Here is a 23,528-nt window from a genome sequence, read left to right as displayed (position 1 = left end):
GATTTTATAATGGGGAGCAAACACTTAAAAAGAATCCAAAACTTTAACTATGTTAAATCTGAACTTTAATGCGAAATAAATTTTAATGCCCAAGAAAAATATCTTCCGCCATTGATGCTGCTCACTATCTTTCACTGTTTCCCCCTCACGTTTTGGCACGGGGTAAAACGTCAACCTTTGCTTATTAAAACCTTGATCTGTTTCACAGCTCTCAATATACGATGTACAACTTATAGCTGTTGGAGATCACTTCTGGATTTACACCAAATAATTTCTGCACCTGCACCAACACTTATATCATGCACGTCATCTGCGACTCCATTTCACAACGTTGTCTCGGTAAGATCGGCCCCTCCCTGCAGATTGATACGCTATAATCTCCCATGCATAGGTGGCACCCTTCAACTACTTGTATCTGCAATTACAAACTCTGCGACACTACACCCCCACTGACAACTTGGACTTTTGCGCACATAGCCTCAACTTTAAGAGATAAAAGGGGCTTCGGAAATAGAAGGAGCGCTCCAAAGATCACACCACAATAGAAAAAGAATAGAGAGACGAGAACGCAATGCGACGGGGGAGGTTAGGCAAAGGATTTATAAAGACAGAAGATCATTCCCAAATCCTGTTTGGCACTTCCAAGCTTTCCGCACTCAAATTTGATGGTGTAAGGCTGAAGGAGATTGAGTTGTGAGCTTGGAGACCAAATAGAAATATTTATAGCCAAGCTTCCATCAAGCTTCTGTTGGCTATGTGTCAAGTGTTTCACAAATCATGGTAGAGAACTGTAGAGGGAGTAATGGACCACTCTAGAAGCTCCCAACAAGAAATTAACTAATTGCAGTTGATTTCCGTAATTTAAAGAAATGACTGCAATCGGTTTCCAGAAATTAATGGCCGTTGGGAGAGGGAGTTTAACATTCTCCCACTTGGTCCATATTTCCAATCTTAATGTCTCATCTTAAAACCCATTGATAATCTGTATTAAGTAATAGATACATGAATCATGGCGATAAGTCCTCTAATGACGAGTATTATCTTCCATGTATTACTATGTATTTATTTCTATTAAAATTTATGTGGCAACAATTTCTTAATGAATAAACCCTATGTTTATTCTTGGTCCTACACATATGAATTTTCTCAAATCAAATTAAGGTGCACATAAATATGAGAGAAACATCACAATAATTAAGAATTTCATTAAAATAACATTGTCCATACAATGAGAAACTACATAATGGAACCAAGTCCCATATTCATTACATGATCCTTGAATTTAAACGGTGGCATGCCCTTAGTCAAAGGATCAATGATCATCAACTCAGCGGTAACGTGCTCAATGACCACTTTCTTTTATTTAACATGTTCCCTTATAGCTAAATACTTAATTTCGATGTGTTTATTTCGACTCCCACTTTTGTTGTTTTTAGCCATAAAAACAGCGGCTGAATTGTCGCAATATATTCTCAATGGCTTAGAGATAGAATCCATAATTCTAAGCCCAGAAACGAAACTCTTAAGCCATACACCATGTAGAGTAAACTCAAAACAAGAGATGAACTCGACTTCCATAGTGGAAGTGGCAATCAAGGTTTGCTTGGCACTCCTCCATGATACAGCTCCACCGGCGATCATAAAAATGTATCCCGATGTTGATTTGTGTGAATCAACACGTCCAGCAAAGTTAGAATCTGAGTAGCTAATTACTTCCAAATTGTCTGTCTGTCTATACATAAGCATGTAGTTTTTGGTTTCTTGAAGGTACCTCATTACTTTCTTTGCAGCTCTCCAGTGGTCTATACCTGGATCACTCTAATATCATCCCAATATTCCCATAATAAATGCTATGTCAATCTTGTGCATACTTGAGCATACATTAGGCTTCCGACAGCAGAAGCATATGGAAAGTTATTCATTTGTTCCATTTCAAAGTCGTTCTTTGGACATTGGTTCAAATTGAACCTATCACCCTTCACAATGGGAGCTACACTTGGTGAACAATCCTTCATTCGAAATCTCTATAAAATTTTATTAATATAGGTTTCCTGAGACAGACCCAAGATGCCTTGAAATCTGTCTTTATGGATTTTAATACCAATGACATAAGATGCCTCACCCATATCCTTAATATCGAAATTTTTAGAGAGGAATTGTTTCACCTCATGCAGCAAACCCTTATCATTGCTTGCTAGCAAAATGTCACCCACATATAAAACAAGAAAACAGATTTTACTCCCACTGACTTTCAGGTATATACATTGATCCATAATATTTTCTACAAAACCAAATGAAGAAATTACATTATGGAGTTTCAAATATCATTGGCGGGATGCTTGTTTTAAACCATATAAGGATTTCTTGAGCTTGCAAACTAATTGCTTACCATCACTAGAGGGGAATCCTTCAGGTTGTTTCATGTAAATCTCCTCCTCTAAATCTCCATTGAGAAATGTCGTTTTCACATCGATTTGTTGCAACTCCAAGTCAAAATGGGCTACTAATGCCACAATAACGCGCAAGGAATCTTTCTTAGATACGGGAGAGAAAGTCTCCATGTAGTTGATTCCTTCTTTCTGAGTGAATCCCTTAGCAACAAGTCTTGCCTTGTATCTCTCAATGTTACTCAATGAGTCTTTCTTTGTCTTAAAGACCCATTTACATCCAATGGCTTTTGCACCATTAGGCAACTCAAAAAAATCCCAGACTTCGTTACTCTTTATAGAATTCATCTCTTCCTTCATGGCATCGTACCATAATTCTGATTCTTTGCAACTCATGGCTTGTGAAAAAGACTTGGGATCATTTTTTGCTCCAATGTTGTAGTCAGATTCTTGCAGATACACAACATAATCATTAGGAATTGTTGATCTCTTTGGTCTAGTAGATCTTCTTAATGTTGTACCATCATCTTCCTGAGACATGTGGTTCAACTCGTTGTCCAAAATTTCTTGGCAACTCTTGAACTACCTGATCTACTAGAATGTCGTCAGCAGCTTGTGGAACTTCAACAATTGGTTGTTCAACACCAGTTTATACTTGAGGGGTGCTGTGAACAATAACTAATCTATCACTTGAGGTGGAATGTTGAGATTCTGAATGATCCTTCTCAGAAACTATGTTCTTGGTTTGATTGCTCCCACTTATCAAGTCATTTTCAAGAAACTTATCATTTCTTGATTCCATAATCCTAGTGTTGTGAGAGGGACAATAAAATATGTAACCTTTAGACCTTTCAGCATATCCAATGAAATACCCACTAATGGTCCTTGGGTCCAGCTTCTTTTCTTGTGGATTATATATTCTCACTTCATACGGGCAATTCCCAAATGCGCATATGTCACAAACTTGGTTTCCAACCCATCCATAATTCAAATGGTGTTTTAGGAACAACCTTGGTTGGATCTCGGTTTAATATATACACTGTCGTCTTAAGTGCTTTGATCCACAAGGATTTAGGAAGATTGGAGCTTCTAAGCATACTCTGCACCATGTCCAATAATGTTTGGTTTCTTCTTTCTGGTACACCATTCTGGTCGGGTGAACCAGGCATGGTGTATTGGGCAACAATCCCATGCTCTTGAAAAAGTTTTGCGAATGGCCCAGGTGCTTGTCCATCTTCTGTGTATCTACCATAATATTCTCCACCTCTATCTGATCTCACGATCTTAATTTGCTTCCCACATTGTTTCTCTACTTTAGCCTTAAAGATCTTAAAGGCATCTAATGCTTCGCTCTTTTTATGAAGCATGTAGAGATACATATATCGTGAGTAATCATCTATAAAAGAGATGAAGTATCTTTGACCATGTGAGTCCATGTCTGGACTACATATATCAGTATGTATGATCTCTAATATTTCCGAACTCCTATTGGCACCTTTCTTTGACTTGTTAGTTTTCTTTCCCTTTATGCAATCCACACAAGTCTCAAAATCAGTAAAATCCAGAGTATTAAGTACCCCTTCATTTACAAATCTTTTAATTCTTTCTATGGAGATATGACCTAATCTCTGGTGCCATAATTTAGAGGAATCTTCATTAATAACACATCTTTTAGTGCCAGTGTGAACATGCATTGAATCATAAGTGACATTGTTTTGTAAATTAATGCAGTAAAGACCATTAGACAAAATACCATTCCCAACACAATCAGATTTATAAAATAAACTGAAGAATGTTTCTGAAAAGTTAAAGGAATATCCAAAAGGTACAAGCCTTGAAACTGAAATCAAGTTTCTAGAAAAACTTGGAACATAAAAGGTCTTTTCCAATTCTAAAACAAAGCCACTACCTAAAGTTAAATAACATGTTCCTATAGCTTCCACATGTGAGCCCATCTTGTTCCTTGGTAAGATGTTTTGCTCACTCCCCACTGGGTTCCTTAGGTTTTGCAAACCCTGCAAGAAATTCGAAATGTGAATTGTTGATCCAGAATCAATCCACCAAGTGTTAAAATTGACATTAGCCATATTAAATTCATAACAAACAAATGAGATTGGATTACCTTTGTGTGCAAGCCATTTCTGAAATTTGGCGCATTCCTTCTTCATGTGTCTCTTCTTTTTATAGAAGAAACACTTGGAATCCTTCTTGATATCGGCTTGGGGAGGTACTTTACCTTTCCCTTCCCGATTGGCTTGACTTTCCACGCGTTGCCAGCATTGCACTTTCTCCCAGTTCCATCACTAGTCTCTCTTCCTCTTGAACACACATGGTCATGAGTTCATTAATTTACCATTTATCCTTATGTGTGTTGTATGAGATTTTGAAGGGTCCATATTGGTGCGGAAGGGTGTTCAGAATGTAGTGCACCAGGAAAGACTCCAATATTTCAACCTTGAGTTTCTTCAATTGAGCCACAGTGTCCCTCATTTGCGTGATGTGCTTGCGCACACCTTTCACACTAGTGAGCCTCAGAGATGAGAACTTCATGATTAGGGTGCTTGCTAGTGCCTTGTCTGAAGTGACGAATTGATCATCAATGACTTTCAGCAAGTCTCGGACCTTTTCATGCTAATCAACGGAACCACGAATACCAACTAAATTTTTAGTCTTAATGAACATCATGCTTAGGCAATTAGATCATTCTCATCGTTCATAAAGTGTGATGTCCGCTGCAGTGTTGGTATTAGCGAGTGCTGGTGGTTCATATTTCCTAATAGCAGAGTCTGTGTCCTTCCACCCCAAATGAAGGAGAAATCTCTCATTCCAGACCTTATAGTTATCTCCCTTAAGTTCAGGGATAGCACAACGAATTTCAGAGAAATTTACAGGTTGTACAACTGCATAAAATTAAAGATCACATGCTTATGTTAAATTTGAGGCCTAAAAATAAAATTTCATGCTTTACCAATGTAAACCATGTTTAAAAAAATTGAATCTAATGACATAAAAATTGTCCGTGGACTAAATTTTCAATTCAAGTAGATTCAATTATTCTTTATGATAGAATTTATCAAATTATTCACTTAATTCATAATTCTAAAGGGTATATTATGATTATAATTCGATATAAATTCTATCTTAGATTTGAACTTTATGATAAAACTATTAATTCATAATTCTTGTCGGTAAGTTATGAATATTTTATCTTAATTAATTATATAAATATAATAAAAATTCATGTGGGATAAAATTTATTATATTTAGTATAATTAATTACAATTAATGTCTAAATAATCTTTATGTGATCCTAACCAATCTTAATATATAATATTATTTAATTAGAGATTTTGTGGCTATTCTCTAATCAATTAAAATTATATGGATCACTAGACATTATTTCTTACATAAAAATAAAAATAAAAAATAAAAAAATTAACTTGATATGAGAATAATGATAATTTGCATAATTCATGCATAACATTATTTAAAAACTCTAATTAAGTTCTGTAATGGGAATTTGTTATGTAATGCATTACGTTTTAGTGTTTAGTGAAGAGTCTGGAATTCCCCTGTACATTCTGAAAATTCTTTATATGTCAAAAAAATTTCATTATCTATAAAGCCACTCATTGATTTCATTATATTCCTCTTTTTACCCAAGTAAAAACAAATTATACAATTGCTCAGCTTGTACTTTTACAAGTGACTTTAAATTTAGAGATTCACAATTAAAATAATCCTCTAAACAATGGTGTTAAACTAAAACCTGAGATGTTACAAACGGGTTTCGAACATAGTTTGGATTGCACTCTCATTACAATTAATTTGAAAAACAGACCAAAATACAGAATGATGACAACAAACGGAAACAAGAGACCTCATTCAATTGGGTAAAACACACGAAATCAAGAAACTCTAGAAAACCCTCATTTTAATGGTAAACACCAAGGCAAAGATAAAAGATGGGCTCTGATACCAAATGACAGCATAAATATCGATTCTATAATGGGGAATAAACACTTAAAAAGAATCGAAAACTTTAACAATGTTAAATCTGAACTTTAATGCGGAATAAATTTTAATGCCCAAGAAAAATACCTCTGGCCATTGATGTTGCTCACTATCTTTCACTGTTTCTCCTTCACGTTTTGGCACTAGGTAAAAATTCAACCTTTGCTCATTAAAACCTTGATCTGCTTCACAACTCTCAATATACGATGTGCAATTTATAGCTGTTGGAGATCACTTCCGGATTTACACCAAATAATTTCTGCACCCGCACCAACACTTATATCATGCACGTCATCTGCGGCTCCATTTCACAACGTTGTTCTGGGTAAGATCGGCCCCTTCTTGTGGATTGATACGCTATAATCTCCCATGGAAAGGTGGCACCCTTCAACTACTTGTATCTGTAATTACAAACTCTGCAACACTACACCCCCGCTGAAAACTTGGACTTCTGCGCACATAGCCTCAACTTTAAGAAATAGAAGGGGCTCCGGAAATAGAAGGAGCGCTCCAAATATCACACCACAATAGAAAAATAATAGAGAGACGAGAACACAATGCAAGAGGGGAGGTTAGGCAAAGGATTTATAAAGATAGAAGATCGTTCCCATATCCCGTTTGGCACTTCCAAGCTCTCCACACTCCGATTTGATGGTTTAATGCTGAAGGAGATTGAGTTGTGAGCATGGAGACCAAAAAAAAGTATTTATAGCTAAGCTTCCATCAAGCTTCTATTGACTATGTGTCAAGTGTTCCACAAATCATGGTAGAGAACTGTAGAGGGAGTAATAGACCACTCTAGAAGCTCCCAACAAGAAATTAATTAACTGCAGTTGATTTCCGAATTTAAGGAAATCACTGCAATTGGTTTCCAAAAATTAACGGTCGTTGGGAGAGGGAGTTTAACATATTTCACATAAATAAAACAACCATGAATTATATCTATGGTTGGATTAAACGTTCAGAAAGGAATGCAATGTGGGAAATGTGTAATTGTTGATGGTTAAGTGGCATTGTTGATGCTCGAATGGTGGATAAAATTATCAATGTGGCACAACATAAAAAATTTATTATTATCCCACATGCAATACATCATGCAAAATAACACCAAGACCTATGGCTCTCGCGGGATTTGAATTGTGTGTTGGCTTAAATGGGACGATGGTCGTGTGCACATGGGTTGATATTTTGTGTTGGCATTTGAGTTGTTTATGATTGACGTAGCTTCATGGCAGTTCATTCACTTTGTGTTTACAAATAAATTACAAACTTAAGCCCTTTTTCCACTGAATATAAAGCCAATCACTTTATAAAGTTCATGTTTCATTCCTATGTAACTTTTTTATTATCTTTACCTTACATTCTTAAGGTGGAATTATTTATGAGGTCCAAGTGGAGGAGACAAGTAAACAATGTGATGAAACATTAAATGTAAGGTGATGTGGTATATGAAGGTGCTCCATTATCGATGTCATTATGAAAGTGAAAGGAAATCATTAAACAAATAAGGCAACCATTGCAGAAATTCAAGATGTGACCAAAACCTAAAAAATTCCAAACCCACGCACTAAAGGCTAGAGAAATAAAAAATCACCAAAATGCCAATATAGAAGGGAGTTTTTCAAAAAGAATTAAAATGAATGGTCCCCATGATTTTTCGAAAAACTTATGTGGGGTGTTATGGGCCAACAACACATTGACAAGCGATTGACCTTAGTCAGATCCATGCTTCAAAATATCTTGATGTATAGGATGCATCTATTCTTGCTGCCTATAAAGGTTTGTCATAAGATTGATGAGATATTGGTGATATTCCTCTGGTTTGGCACAGAGCTGAAGGGGGAGATTCACCTAGTGAGGTCGAAGGCCATTGCTAGACGGATAGATGAGGGGGAGGGGTGGGTATTTTGAATACTCACAACTTCAATTGTTCCTTAATCATAAATTTTTTATGGAGGGCAATTAAAGATAATGGCATCTAGGGGGGGGGGGGGGGGAATAATTAGAGATAAGTACATGAAGGGACAAGGCCTCTCGACATGGTTAAGGATGGGGGAAAGAAGGATAAATGGAGGAGCATGATGAAAAACAATCATTGGATGTTGGGGAATATGAGATGGGCAATCGGTGATGGAAACAAGGTGGAGGTAGGACTGGATGCAATAAAAGGTTTAGAGGGCAATGTTAAAAATAACAACAAGAAATTGCAATTTGATTTGTCCTTGAATTAAATTGTAATTCTATTCTCATAACAACTTGTAATAGTTAATTAAGTTAATTTGACTTAATTGACTTAGGAAATTCGAGTTGGAAGTCTATATATAGTCATGTAGAGTGATCCCTAAATTTTAGAGGCCCAGGTTGAGTTCTTTGGAGTTGTAATTAGATAACTCAGACTAACTGAGTTATAGTCAGTTAAACTAGTTCTAAGTGTTGGAGAAACTAGTAGAGGTCTAGAAGTGGAGTAGTGTGCTAGTGCATCACCAGTTAACTGAAGATTCACTCATAAATAACTCATGCATGTCAATTCAGAGGAAGACCCGGTTGAGATTAGAGTTCAAGGACAATGTACTATTAGTTGTATAATTTTCTGAGTTGTACAAATGGTGCATGCAATTAGTTGAGGACCTATGTTTGGATTGCGTAGTTATGGAAAGTGGATGTCCCAATTAAATATGGACTAGTTCCTCTAGCGATTGCACAAGGAAGTATGGACTTGGAAGGTAACAAAATTGGCGAAGTGTTGGCTTGAGCTAGCTTGTGAGGTAGAGAGTTAGATTGTACTAGTGTAGTAATTGTTCAGGATGAACAAGCATTGTATTTTCTTCTCAGATCTTCTAGTTAATGTAATATAGATAGTCAGGGTTTTTAGTAGTTACTTTCCCTAGAGAAATATTGTGTTATGTATGATTGATATTCTTCCTCTTTCTACTTATTGTTTTCATCGATCAATTTTGGTTTCCGTTGAAGAGTAGAGTATATTCTTGTTTTGTGTTTTAGCATATCACATAAGTTGTTGAATCTACAGGAAAATCTACATAGTATCAGAGCTATATTTGTAGAAATTTTCTACATGGTATCGGAGCTGAAGACAATATATAAGAGGAGAATTCAAGTTTTTTGTGCAGGGGAAAATAGAATTTGCAAGTTCATACTTCAAAGAAGCAATATGTCATTTGACGGTTTGCGACTTGAGTATGCCTTAGAGGAAAGCTCGAATTACATAGCTTGGAAGGACAGGATGGAGGCAGTGATGGAAGACAATGGCTTCAAGGAATTCATATATCATGACATCCTTAAGCCTACAACATCATATGCTAAAGATCTAGTTGAATGGATAAAGTTTGTTGAAAAAGCAAGAAGAATTATCCTAGAAGGAGTTTGAGACCACATTATCTCGAGTCTCCATGGTAAGGATATTCTATACTCAATGTGGAAGGCATTGACAGACTTGTTTCAAAATAGCAGTGACCATAGGAAGTTGGCATTGTAGGAAAAACTTAGAAAGATCAAGATGGAGAAGGATGAATCAATTCCAAAGTACTTGACCAAGTTCACTCATTGTTGGGATGAGCTTGGAAGTGTCAGGATTACTGTTGCTGAAGACAATATGGCGAGCCTAGTTCTTCAAGGACTTCCCAAGAATCGGCAGAGTTATCAAGACTCTGTCAATGGGAGGGAGAAGCTAAGAGAATGGGAATGATTGTGGTCATATTTGGTGCAGGAAGAGATTTGGAGGAACACCAGATACGAATCCTTATAAAAGACTAATGATGATGAGAATTGTGCCTTAGAGGGTATGGCAAAGAAAGGGATGGGGAAGGCATCCCATTCCAAATCAGATTCTTGTGATGGCGACAAGAAGAAGGACATGTCGAAAGTCAAGTGCTTTCATTGTCGTGATATGGGACATTTTTCCACAAAGTGTCTACTCACGAAGGCCGCTAAGAATCCCTCAAGAGGAGTGGTAGGAGGTGCGGTGCTCACCTCACAATTCGAACTGGACTTTAACGTCATCGCATGTATGGTGTCATCGATGATGGGTAGTGTATGGTACATGGACAGTGGAGCTTATTTCCACATGACTGGTAATAAAGAGCTCTTCAATAACTTGGGGGAGAAGGATCTCCAGATGCATATCGAGATGGGTGATGATGGGAGGTATAATGCTACTGGGCTTGGTATAGTTACATTTCAAAGGGAGTCGGGTGTTCTGTTAGGTGCCTATAATACTAGTGATAACCCCATTACTATTGTATTTGTATCCCTTATTAATATTGTTGTGCCCCTATTGTCCCCATATTATTATTATTGTGCCCCATAGAATCAATCTATTGTTATTTTTGTGCCTTTATATTATTATTGTTAGGTCGACTCGGTTATATTGTGTCTCCTTAGACTCCTATATATAGAAAGGAGGTTTTGTCATTTGAATCATCAAAGAATCATTCATTTGTGTAATGTAAAGGAGGTTGCCCCCTCGAAGAGGCTGAATTCTAAGGCGTTGATCTATCTTTTCTATCTTTTTGTGAGTTGGTTTCATAACATTTGGTATGAGAGCTTTGGATTCTAGGGTTTCACTGCTCCAAATAGGTCATCATGGAATTTTTGCTATAACATTTTTTCTGCGATGTTTCAAAAGCGAAAAAAAAAACCCATTTGAGAAGAAATCGCATGAACCTTGGGTCTGAATTTCCAAGCTTTTCGTGCTATATTTGCAGAGTTATGATTTGAGGAAGTTGGTCTTTTTGCAGACTCCTGAATTACATTCCAAACAGGTGACCAGGAGAAAATTGTCATAACTTTCTCTCTGAGCATCGGATTGAAGTTTCGTTAGAAGGTATAGAAAGATGACAGAATCTAGTTTCCTGTATATATTTTTCAGAGCCAAAGGTCAAAACAGGAACACGTGGCATGTCGTACAAGTTCGCTCTACTGAACTAGTCTATAATCAGGTCACTGTGGGAGATTTGGAATAACTCTTCCTTGAAGAATCCAATTTGGATCAGACAAGCGACATTGGAAAGAGGACACAGAGGGCTACTACAGATCACAATTTTAAAACTAGATGATCCAAAATTATAGAGATACATACGAGGAAATATCGAGCTTCTACAAAGTGAAAAAAGGTGTGTAGATTTTTTTTTTAAATTTTTGCTTAAGCTTGCTCTGAAAAATTATTTTGAATGAATTCAAAGGGCATAGTAGAGCATTATTATCAGTAACTGATGCCCCGAGGAAAGAAAATGCAAACACCTAATAATTAACCTGAAAGCTCTAGCATGACTCATGAAAAAGAGGAAGAAATGCTACATGATATATCAAAATTACAAGACCAAGTGCAACAAATGTCACTCTCACAAAAGCTAACAGAGGCTAAGATAAATGGCGTGGAATCTAAGATAAAGAGCATGGAAGCTAATATGAATGGCATGGAAGCAAAGATGGATGATTTGAAGATATATTTGAAGACAGATTTGAAGAGAGACATGAAAAATTTGAAGACAGATTTGAAGACAGACATGGAAGATTTGAAGACAGATTTGACAAATTTTCTACAAGAAATACTTACTAATGGTGAAAGGGTAGTAAAGGAAACTCATGATGCGAACAAAAGAAATGTTAATCATGATTTCATAGACTCTAATGTGGGATCTAAGACCCACCATATTCCAAAAATCGATATGACGAAGTTTGATGGCAAGGATCCTGCAACATGGATATTACAGATGGAGTAATTTTTCGATCTCAATAATATGCAAAACACACAAAAGGTACGTATTGCAACTTTATATTTGGAGCCAAATCAGTTTGTATGGTATCAATGGCTTTCCTATCGTAAAAAAATTATCACTTGGGAAATTTTTACGGAAGAATTGACAGCACATTATGAGGATACAAAAAGCAACACCTTTTTTAACCAATTGATAAGTCTCAAAGAAAAGGGCTCAATAATGGATCACACTGAGGAGTTCCAAAAATTTAACATAAGGGTAAAAAATATTCCAGAGGAGCATAGGATTGATTTGTACATAGGGACTTTAAAGGATAATATCCAACATGATGTTCGCCTTTGGGAAGTTGATTCATTAGAGAAGGCATTCAGGTTAGCAAGAAAAATGGAAATCAAAATTATGGCAACCAGGAAGCATACCACTCACAACTATAAAGATGGAAATGTTGTTGCCCCTAGTCTTCCACAACCTATAAGGTTGAGACCACAACAATTGGAAGAAAAAAGAGCAAAAGGGCTTTGTTACAATTGTGATAGCAAATACACTAAAGGTCATAAGTGTGCTGAGAAGAAATTATTCTACATAGATTGTGAAGAGGAAGAAGAAAAGGAGCAAGAAAGGTCAAAATAAGAGGATATACTCCAGGAACAAAGCCTAGATAAAGAAGAAATGAATCTGACCATATCTTGTAATGCATAGGCGAGAATTACCACTCCTCAAACCATCAAGATAGAAGGACACATCAAGAAGAAAAAGGTAATAGTGTTGATTGATTCGGGAAGTACCCACCATTTTATTCATTGTAAGGTAGCAAAGGAATTGAATTTATTCCTATATCCAACACCAGAGTGTCAAGTGATGGTTGCAAATGGAGGAACAATAAATTGCTCTGGAAAGTGCCATAATATCAAGCTATCCATAGGAGAATATGTATTGACTAGCCCGATGCTTTCCATTCCAATGGGAGGTGTTGATGTTGTACTAAGAGTCTAATGGCTACAATCCTTGGGTATAATATATTTTAATTTCCAAGAACTTTTCATGAAATTTTCTGTGGAAGGAAAGGAAGTTGAATTAAGGGGTATTGTAGCGAAATCGGGAAAGATAATCAACTCTAACGGTATGACAAAGCTTCTAAAAAAGGAACAAAGAGGTGTAATTGCACAATTATGTTCGCTAGATGTTTCCACATCGAAATCATCTATTTCTCTAGGGACAATCATTCCAAGATATTTGAGACTCCAAAAGGTCTCCCACTGTTATGAAACCAACTCAAGAAAAGATAGAAAAGATAGATCAACGCCTTAGAATTCAGCCTCTTTGAGGGGGAAACCTCCTTTACATTACATAAATAAACAATTATTGGATGATACAAATGACAAAACCTCCTTTCTATATATAGGAGTCTAAGGAGTCACAATATAATCCAGCCAACCTAACAACAATAATATAAAGCCACAAAAATAACAATAGAGAGATTCTATGGGGCACAAAAATAACAATATGGGGGTAATAGGGGCACAAAAATATAAATAAGGGGTATAACTACAATAGTAAGGGGGTAATCACTAGTATTATAGGGACCCAACATGCCCCTCTCCTTCAAAAAAGTGTTGTCCTCAACGCTTGATTAGTTCTGGATACTTTTGCATAAAATTATCATCCTCCCATGTGGAATCTTCAACAGATAAGTTCTTCCACTTGATAAGATACTCTGAAATTGATCGATTTCATAGCCGTCGAGTTCTTGTTTCTGTGACTGCTTCCGGTTCCAATATAATTTTTCCTTCCTCGTCAAGTTCTGGCAATATTGTTTGAATTGAGAGCTTGTCGCCTATAACCTTCTTTAAACATGAAACATGGAAAACTGGGTGCAATCGAGAAGCTGCAGGAAGCTCCAATTTGTATGCCATAGTACCAATCTTTTGCAACACCTTGTACGGACCATAATACTTTGGTGATAATTTATTATCCTTCTTAGCTTGCTTTAGGGACATTTGCTTATATGGTTGTAGCCGTAGGAATACCCAATCACCTACATCAAAACTTCTTTCACTGCGATGTTGATCTGCCTGTTTTTTCATTCTATTTTGTGCCAACACGAGGTTATCCTTTAAGAGTTGGAGGACTTGTTGTTGATGTTCGATGTGATGTTCCACTGCCTGAACCTTAGAATTTTCTCTTAAATATGATGTGATGGAAGGCAAAATTATATTGGAACCGGAAGTAGTCATGATCCATCCTTCTTGTGCACCAATACTACTGGACTTGAGAAAGAACTTTGACTCAGTTGAATTATACCAGCCTCTAGCATTTCTGCAACCATACGTTTAATTTCACTTTTTTGGACATAGGGATATCTGTACAGCCTGATATTTGGAGGAACACTTCCTAGAATCAGATGAATAGCATGAGCATGATCACGCATAGGTGGGAGACCTTTGGGAGTCTCAAATACCTTGGAATGATTGTCCAGGACTTTTTGGAGATCTGGAGAAATAGATAATTCCAATGTGGAAACATCTAGCGAACATAATTGTGCAATTACACCTCTTTGCTCCTTTTTTAGAAGCTTTGTCATGCCATTAGAGCTGATTATCTTTCCTGGTTTCCCTGCAATACCCCTTAATTCAACTTCCTTTCCTTCCGTAGAAAATTTGATGAAAAGTTCTTGAAAATTAAAAGCTATTGTACCCAAGGATTGTAGCCATTGGACTCCTAGTACAACATCAGCACCTCCCATTGGAATGGAAAGCATTGGGCTAGTCAATACATATTCTCCCATGGATAGCTTGATATTATGGCACTTTCCAGAGCAATTTATTGTTCCTCCATTTGCAATCATCACTTGACACTCTGGTGCTGGATATAAGAAGCAATTCAATTCTTTTGCTACCCTACAATGAATAAAATTGTGGGTGCTTCCTGAATCAATCAACACTATTACCTTTTTCTTCTTGATTTGTCCTTCTATCTTGATGGTTTGAGGAGTGGTAATTCCCCCCAATGCATTACAAGATATGGTTGGATTTATTTGTTCTTCATCTAGGCTTTGTTCCTGGAGTATATCCTCTTCTTTTGACCTTTCTTGCTCCTTTTCTTCTTCCTCTTCACAATCTATGTAGAATAATTTCTTCTCAGCGCACTTATGACCTTTTGTGTATTTACTATCACAACTGTAACAAAGCCCTTTTGCTCTTTTTTCTTCCAATTATTGTGGTGTCAACCTTGTAGGTTGTGGAAGACTAGGGGCAACAACACTTCCGTCTTTATAGTTGTGAGTGGTATGCTTCCTAGTTGCCATAATTTTGCTTTCCATTTTTCTTGCTAACCTGAATGCCTTCTCTAAGAAATCAGGTTCCCAAAGGCGAACATCATGTTGGATATTATCATTTAAAGACCCTATGAACACATCAATCCTATGCTCCTCTGGAATATCTTTTACCCTTATTTTCAATTTTTGGAACTCCTCAATGTGCTCCATTATTGAACCCTTTTGTTTGAGACTTATCAATTGGCTAAAAAAAGTGTTGCTTTTTGTATCCTCATAATGTGCTATCAATTCTTCCGTAAAAATTGCTCAAGTGATAAATTTTTTACGAGAACAAAGTCATTGATACCATACAAACTGATTTGGTTCCAAATATACAGTTTCCATACGTACCTTTTGTGCGTTTTGCACATTATTGAGATCGAAGAATTTCTCCATCTGTAATATCCATGTGGCGGGATCCTTGCCATCAAACTTCCTCATATCGATTTTTGGAATATGGTGATTCTTCGATCCAACATTAGCGGTTATGGAATCATGATTAACATTTCTTTTATTCTCATCATGAGTTTCCGTTACTACCTTTTCACCATTAGTAAGTATTTCTTGTAGAAAATTTGCCAAATTTGTCTTCAAATTTGTGTTCAAATCTATCTTCAAATTGTCCATCTTAGCTCCCATGCCATTCATCTTAGCTTCCACGCCATTTATCTTAGCTTCTGTTAACTTTTGTGAGCGTTGTTAGTGTCAGTATTTCCAGCCTTCCTCCAGTGATCAAATATGCTCTTACAAAGTGGTCTCAGAGTGTCAAGGTCAAATTTTGTCATTTCAGTGAGTCTTCAAGCAAAATTTGGTCACTAGGCATTAGGTCTAGGGTTTGCTCTCACTCTTTTCAAAATTGCCCAAATGCCAATCTATGTTACTATTCAGCTGAGTCTATCATCATTCATAGGGTTTTCATTATCATGTCAGTGTCAAATGAGTCATTTTACACCTTGTTCATGCTTCAGTTGCACCTAGGCAAGGTCATTTCCCTCTCCTAGGGTTTTGAAGGAAATTTCTCTTGGATGGTCAAATCATCGGCAAAACTTGTATCCTGATGTTCATACACCTTCCCCTATCCTTAAAGTACCTTATCAAACACTTCCCATCCCTTAGATCCGCAAAATTCCTCATTTTCGCACAAACCCTAGTTTCTTGCTACAACCTGGCAATTTTCTAGGTTGGGCCTGTGTTTTTCCCTTTTAGACCCCTTCCCCTCACTCAATCTCTGAGATTCCACTTTCCCCTACTTCCTAACATCCCTCCCTACTCCCAAAAATTTCGTCAAGAATTTAGAAGCCCCTTATCCCCTTCATTTCACTTCATTTCGGCAAAATCCCTTGTTCCACACATCGGGATAAGTTTCACTCAAAAGATATTTCAAAGCAATCAAAGATGAATTTGGGAAAACTGAGAGAGGTTTTTGTCCACAACATGCCAAAGAAGCAACACCTCCTTCACTTTTTGCACAGGTGTCATGGTTTTAGAGAAATGTCAAAAATACAATCGCTAGATCCAAGGAGGTTGAGCAAAGCACTAAAACGGAGAAAAAGGCCCGATCCACTCCAAATTTTGGCCCAAGCCTCTTTGACTAAGCATGGTACTTTATTGGGGACTCCCAGCCCAAATTTCAAGAAATTTGGAGAAAATTTTGTCAATTGTGAATTTTTTGTGCCAAACACAGGTTTTTGCCCTCAACGCGTAGCGCGCCGCGAGCGACCCTTTAGATGTGCAACTCCATTTCAGGAAAACTCAGAATTTTTGGATTTTTCATGCAAAAATACACCTGCTCAGAAATTACCAAGACATTTCATCAAGTTTTGAGCCTCCAGAAGGTCAAAAAAAGCAAAAAATGACTTTCTGCCACTTTTGTGACACACAGGAAGCAGTCTTGGGAGATTGCAATTGTGGAGGGGCCAATGGACACCAAATTCATAAATTCTAGTTGGGTTGGAAAGTAGACATCCAGACCTTTCCAGCAAGCCCACTTTTGCCTCATTTGGAAAACCGGAAGTGCCTCAAAAGTTGCTCCAAAGGCGCGCTACGCGTTGGGCAATTTTCACAGAAATGCACTTACAGCTCAGCAAAACGCAGTTTTGACTAGGTTTGACTTTTTGGAGTGGATTTTGATCCTCCTTGATGTAAATGATGTAATTTTATGATACTTTGACACTTATTTATCTCTTCTAGAAGATTCATTCATGAAATAGGCAAAAATTTAATGAATGAATTGGTTTCCTAGCTTATAGAGGCAAGTTGTTTTGACTGCCTAGATTTTAGTACTCAGTTTGGAATTGGTTGAAACAGCTCCTAGGATAGTGAGCTCGACCCCTAGAGGCAAGGAAAGATGTTAGATTGCCTATATTATGTACTTTCTTGGTCATTTTCAGGGTCGGACTCTTGAGGGAGAAAGCTTCTATTGTATTACTCATTGTATCTCTGCAATTTTGGCAAAGGAAGAAAGACCAGGGTTTCGCAGTCCTTTTTGGGATTCCTGTGGTTACATGTATTGATGGTGTGTTTCTCTTTGTACTTGTAAGTTTTTTATGTGAATCATATTCTCACTTTTCCTTCTGCAAATTAGGCAAATGAAGTGTTAAGGTAGAATTCATGGTTGCTATGCTCTGGCTTTAAGTTTGCTTAATATCAATGTTTTCATCTGTTTAAGGAGAATTCAAGGTGTTTACTTGCTCTTCTTAGATCCTCACCATTCATTCTTGCCCATCTGACTCTTTCAAAGGAATCAATACAGTCTCCTACCTTGCCCCAAAGAACCCCCTGCAAAAACTGTGTCCAATCCCCGCACCCAAAATTGCCTTTCCCCGATTTTCCACCAAAATCCTAAAAATCTCAAATCAAACCTTTTATCAGTTTACTAGCCTAAAATCAGTGTTCTTTATTGGTTATCTCCGCCCTTTGAAGATCTTTGCTGAGATATACCGGAGAGAGCCCTCTCCTGCCCCGTAGGGCTAGCTACGAGGCTAAGTGGTTTGATGTTGCCTTGGAGTTTTCCTTTCTCAGCCTGAGGTGAAATTTCAAGTGCTAACATATTGGCGACCATACTGGGGAGAAATAACTTGTTTGTGGGTTGATGTGTTTGTTTCATTAGTCTTATACGGAGCTTGAAGTTAATGCCAGGTAGCCTTCGAAACGCTTTTGCTTTGCATAAGCGGAAGTAGATAAACGCTGCTTCAGTCCATCTCCGTGAGCTTGTGAATACAGCACTTCATTTGCATTTCACCCCAGTACTTGTATCAAGTTCAGATCTGATTGTTGATGGTGGACAACGATCAGACACTGACAAGGCTGAAATCATTCACTGAAGAATCCAGCGATCAATGCTTCATGGTGACTTCACTGCAGAGAGATCAGTAGCTGTGAGATTTTCAAGATGGACCGAATCACAAGAAGATATGCTCCCATGAGCCGAGATCACGTCCCAGGTTTTCCAAATAAAATTCCGAAGGTAGATTGGTCAAGGAATTTGCCTACATTTAATGATGATGGTAAGAAGGATGCTGCTTTACATCTAGTCAGATTTCATATGCATATTCGCAAGTTGAAGGTGGATTTTCTTGAAGATTGCTTGATGAAGATATTCATGGCCACTCTGGAAGGTGCAGCTCAATCCTGGTATGAAAATTTGCCTCAGGCCTGTATTTACTGTTTAAAGGATTTTCATGCTATGTTCATTGAACGATATAAGGACTCTTATCCATCATTAAATTTAGTTCAAGACTGTTGCAAGCATGCTTATAGTTTTATTGAAAGCCTTGAGAAATATTATGAAGATGATAATTTTATGGATGGTGAGATCATGGAGGCTCTGTATGATAATCCATTTCAGCAGCACACAGAAATCTTAGAGGATACTTGTCAAGATCAGTAGGCTGAAGATTTTCATATGGTTGAAAATGAGGAAAGAGCAAATGTTGTTTCAGATCTGTCCATAGAAGAAGACAACATGCAGGTAACACAGGAAAGTAATTTTCCAATCTCAGAAAGTGATGCTGATAAATCAGATCGGGAGATAAATTGTGATGAGGCAAAACATGTTGTTCCGGATCTCATAAAAGAGAGTTGTATTGTCGCAGCTGCCTCAAATGAAGAAAATGGAGTAGCAGACCTAAATGCTCTCATCTCACCAGCACTAGATCTTCATGAGGAGGTAGTTCATTGCCTCTGTGAAAAACAAGACAAGATCTTCGTTCAAGTAAGTGAAAAGGTTTCTCTGGATGAATCTATGATAGCTGATAGAAATGTTAGTGTTGGGTTTCACGAAACATCTGAAATTTCTTTTCTCATGATTGATGAATGTAATGAGAATCTGGCTATCATATCATATGAGGATGATTTACCATATATTCAAACTACAAAAGATCAGACCATTCAGGATTCCATTTCAGATTCTTCCTCATATGTCTCATGTTTTGAAATGTTATTTCAAGAGGAGATCTGCTCATCTACTTGTTCAGAATTTTTTGAGGACCAGGAACATACTCTTTCTGGAGTACATGATGAAGGAAGATCAGAATCAAGAGAAAAAGACACCTTGCTCTTTCAGCAGGAGGAAATAATTTATGTTTTTCAAGATCCAATGGCAGATCTCTTGCAGTCAACAGTGAAGGTGATTATTGCAGTATTTAGTGATGAAGGAGAATATGGTCGACTATATTTTTGGATGCCCAGTTACCAGTATTCATTGTTGACCAGAAGATCTGATCAGGAGAACCAAACAAGAAGGCATCTGCTTGATTGGTTGCATTAGAATTTTGATATAGTTTGATGGTATATTGTCTTGTAAGAAACAAGGTGGTTGTCATCATGATTTCAAATCTTGATGGACTGCTGCCCTTCAATAAGCTTTGTAAGTTCTTGTTTTCGTTAAGTCAGTCATGAGTCATTTATGAGTCAGTTTTCAGTCATGTTGGTTTCATAATTGTGTCGGCTTCGGCTTGAGTCAGGTTTCAGTCAATAAATGAGTCAAAGTCTTGTATTGTTTGTCAAATAATGACTCCATCGCCCAATGGTTGAAAGCACTGGTCTGCTCTCCCAGAGGTCTGAGGTTCTTGGCACTTCCAAAGAGCTACCATCCCCATTGGAGCCAATGTTAGTGTCAGTCTTTCCAGCCTTCCTCCAGTGATCAAATATGCTCTTACAAAGTGGTCTCAGAGTTTCAAGGTCAAATTTTGTTATTTCAGTGAGTCTTCAAGCAAAATTTGGTCACTGGGCATTAGGTCTAGGGTTTGCTCTCACTCTTTTCAAAATTGCCCAAATGCCAATCTATGTTACTATTCAGCTGAGTCTATCATCTTTCATAGGGTTTTCATTATCATGTCAGTGTCGAATGAGTCATTTTACACCTTGTTCATGCTTCAGTTGCACCTAGGCAAGGTCATTTCCCTCTCCTAGGGTTTTGAAGGCAATTTCTCTTGGATGGTCAAATCATCGGAAAAACTTGTATCCTGATGTTCATACACCTTCCCCTATCCTTAAAGTACCTTATCAAACACTTCCCATCCCTTAGATCCGCAAAATTCCTCATTTTCGCACAAACCCTAGTTTCTTGCTACAACCTGGCAATTTTCTAGGTTGGGCCTGTGTTTTTCCCTTTTGGACCCCTTCCCCTCACTCAATCTCTGAGATTCCACTTTCCCCTACTTCCTAACATCCCTCCCTACTCCCAAAAATTTCCTCAAGAATTTAGAAGCCCCTTATCCCCTTCATTTCGCTTCATTTCGGCAAAATCCCTTGTTCCACACATCGGGATAAGTTTCACTCAAAAGATGTTTCAGAGCAATCAAAGATGAATTTGGGAAAAATGAGAGAGGTTTTTGTCCAAAACATGCCAAAGAAGAAAACCCTCCTTCCCTTTTTGCACAGGTGTCATGGTTTTAGAGAAATGTCAAAAATACAATCGCTAGATCCAAGGAGGTTGAGCAAAGCACTAAAACGGAGAAAAAGGCCCAATCCACTCCAAATTTTGGCCAAAGCCTCTTTGAATGAGCATGGTACTTGATTGGGGACTCCGAGCCCAAATTTCAAGAAATTTGGAGAAATTTTTGTCAATTGTGAATTTTTTGTGCCAAACACAGGTTTTTTCCCTCAACGCGTAGTGCGCCGCGCGCAACCCTTTAGATGGGCAACTCCATTTCAGGAAAACTCAGAATTTTTGGATTTGTCATGCAAAAATACACCTGCTTAGAAATTACCAAGAGATTTCATAAAGTTTTGAGCCTCCAGAAGGTCAAAAAACAAGCAAAAAATGACTTTCTGCCACTTTTGTGACACACAGGAAGCAGTCTTGGGAGATTGCAATTTTGGAGGGGAAAATGGACACCAAATTCAGAAATTCAACTTGGGTTGGAAAGTAGACATCCAAACCTTTTCCACAAGCCCACTTTTGCCTCATTTGGACACCTATAAGTGCCTCAAAAGTTGCTCCAAAGGCGCGCTACGCGTTCAGAATCAGGGCGCTATGCGTTGGGCAATTTTCTCAGAAATGCACCTACAGCTCAGCAAAACGCAGTTTTGACTAGGTTTGACTTTTTGGAGTGGATTTTGATCCTCCTTGATGTAAATTATGTAATTTTATGATACTTTGACACTTATTTATCTCTTCTAGAAGATTCATTCATGAAATAGGCAAAAATTTAATGAATGAATTGGTTTCCTAGCTTATAGAGGCAAGTTGTTTTGACTGCCTAGATTTTAGTACTCAGTTTGGAATTGGTTGAAACAGCTCCTAGGATAGTGAGCTCGACCCCTAAAGGAAAGGAAAGATGTTAGATTGCCTATATTATGTACTTTCTTGGTCATTTTCAGGGTTGGACTCTTGAGGGAGAAAGCTTCTATTGTATTACTCATTGTATCTCTGCAATTTTGGCAAAGGAAGAAAGACCAGGGTTTCGCAGTCCTTTTTGGGATTCCTGTGGTTACATGTATTGATGGTGTGTTTCTCTTTGTACTTGTAAGTTTGTTATGTGAATCATCTTCTCACTTTTCCTTCTGCAAATTAGGAAAATGAAGTGTTAAGGTAGAATTCATGGTTGCTATGCACTGCCTTTAAGTTTGCTTAATATCAATGTTTTCATCTGTTTAAGGAGAATTCAAGGTGTTTACTTGCTCTCCTTAGCTCCTCACCAGTCATTCTTGCCCATCTGACTCTTTCAAAGGCATCAATACAGTCTCCTACCTTGCCCCAAAGAACCCCCTGCAAAAACTGTGTCCAATCCCCCACCCAAAATTGCCTTTCCCCGATTTTCCACCAAAATCCTAAAAATCTCAAATCAAACCTTTTATCAGTTTACTAGCCTAAAATCAGTGTTCTTTATTGGTTATCTCCGCCCTTTGAAGAGCTTTGCTGAGATATACCGGAGAGAGCCCTCTCCTGCCCTGTAGGGCTAGCTACGAGGCTAAGTGGTTTGATGTTGCCTTGGAGTTTGCCTTTCTCAGCCTGAGGTGAAATTTCAAGCGCTAACAAGCGTGACATTTTTTGCACTTGTTCTTGTAATTTTGATATATCATGTAGCATTTCTTCCTCTTCTTCATGAGTCATGCTAGAGCTTTCAGGTTCCTTACTAGGTGTTTGCATTTTATTTCGTCGCGACATCAGTTACCGATAATAATGCTCTACTATGCCCTTTGAATTCCTTCAAAATAAATTTTCAAACCAAGCTTAAGCAAAAATTTAAAAAAATCTACACACGTTTTTTCACTTTGTAGGAGCTTGATATTGCCTCTGATGTATCTCTGTACTTTCCAATCATCTAGTTTTGAATTTGTGACCTGTAGTAGCTCTCTGTGTCCTCTTTCCAATGCCACCAGTCTGATCCAAATTGGATTCTCCAAGAAAGAGTTATGCACAATTTCCCAAGATGACCTGATTATAGACCTTTCTAGAAGAGCGAAATTATATGAAGTGTCACGTGTACAATTTTTTATCTTTGGTTATGAAAAAGATATACAAGAAACTACAGTCTGTCCTCTTTCTGTACCTTCTTACGAAAATTAAATCTGATTCCCAGAGAGAAAGTTATGACGATTTTCCCCAAGTCACCTGTTTTGAATGTAATTCAA

The sequence above is a fragment of the Pinus tabuliformis genome, chromosome 8 (assembly GCF_031772625.1).
Source record: "Pinus tabuliformis cultivar Carrire ecotype Pingquan chromosome 8, CPIR1, whole genome shotgun sequence".
Lineage (NCBI taxonomy): Eukaryota > Viridiplantae > Streptophyta > Pinopsida > Pinales > Pinaceae > Pinus > Pinus tabuliformis.
This window is presented reverse-complemented; position numbering follows the sequence as displayed.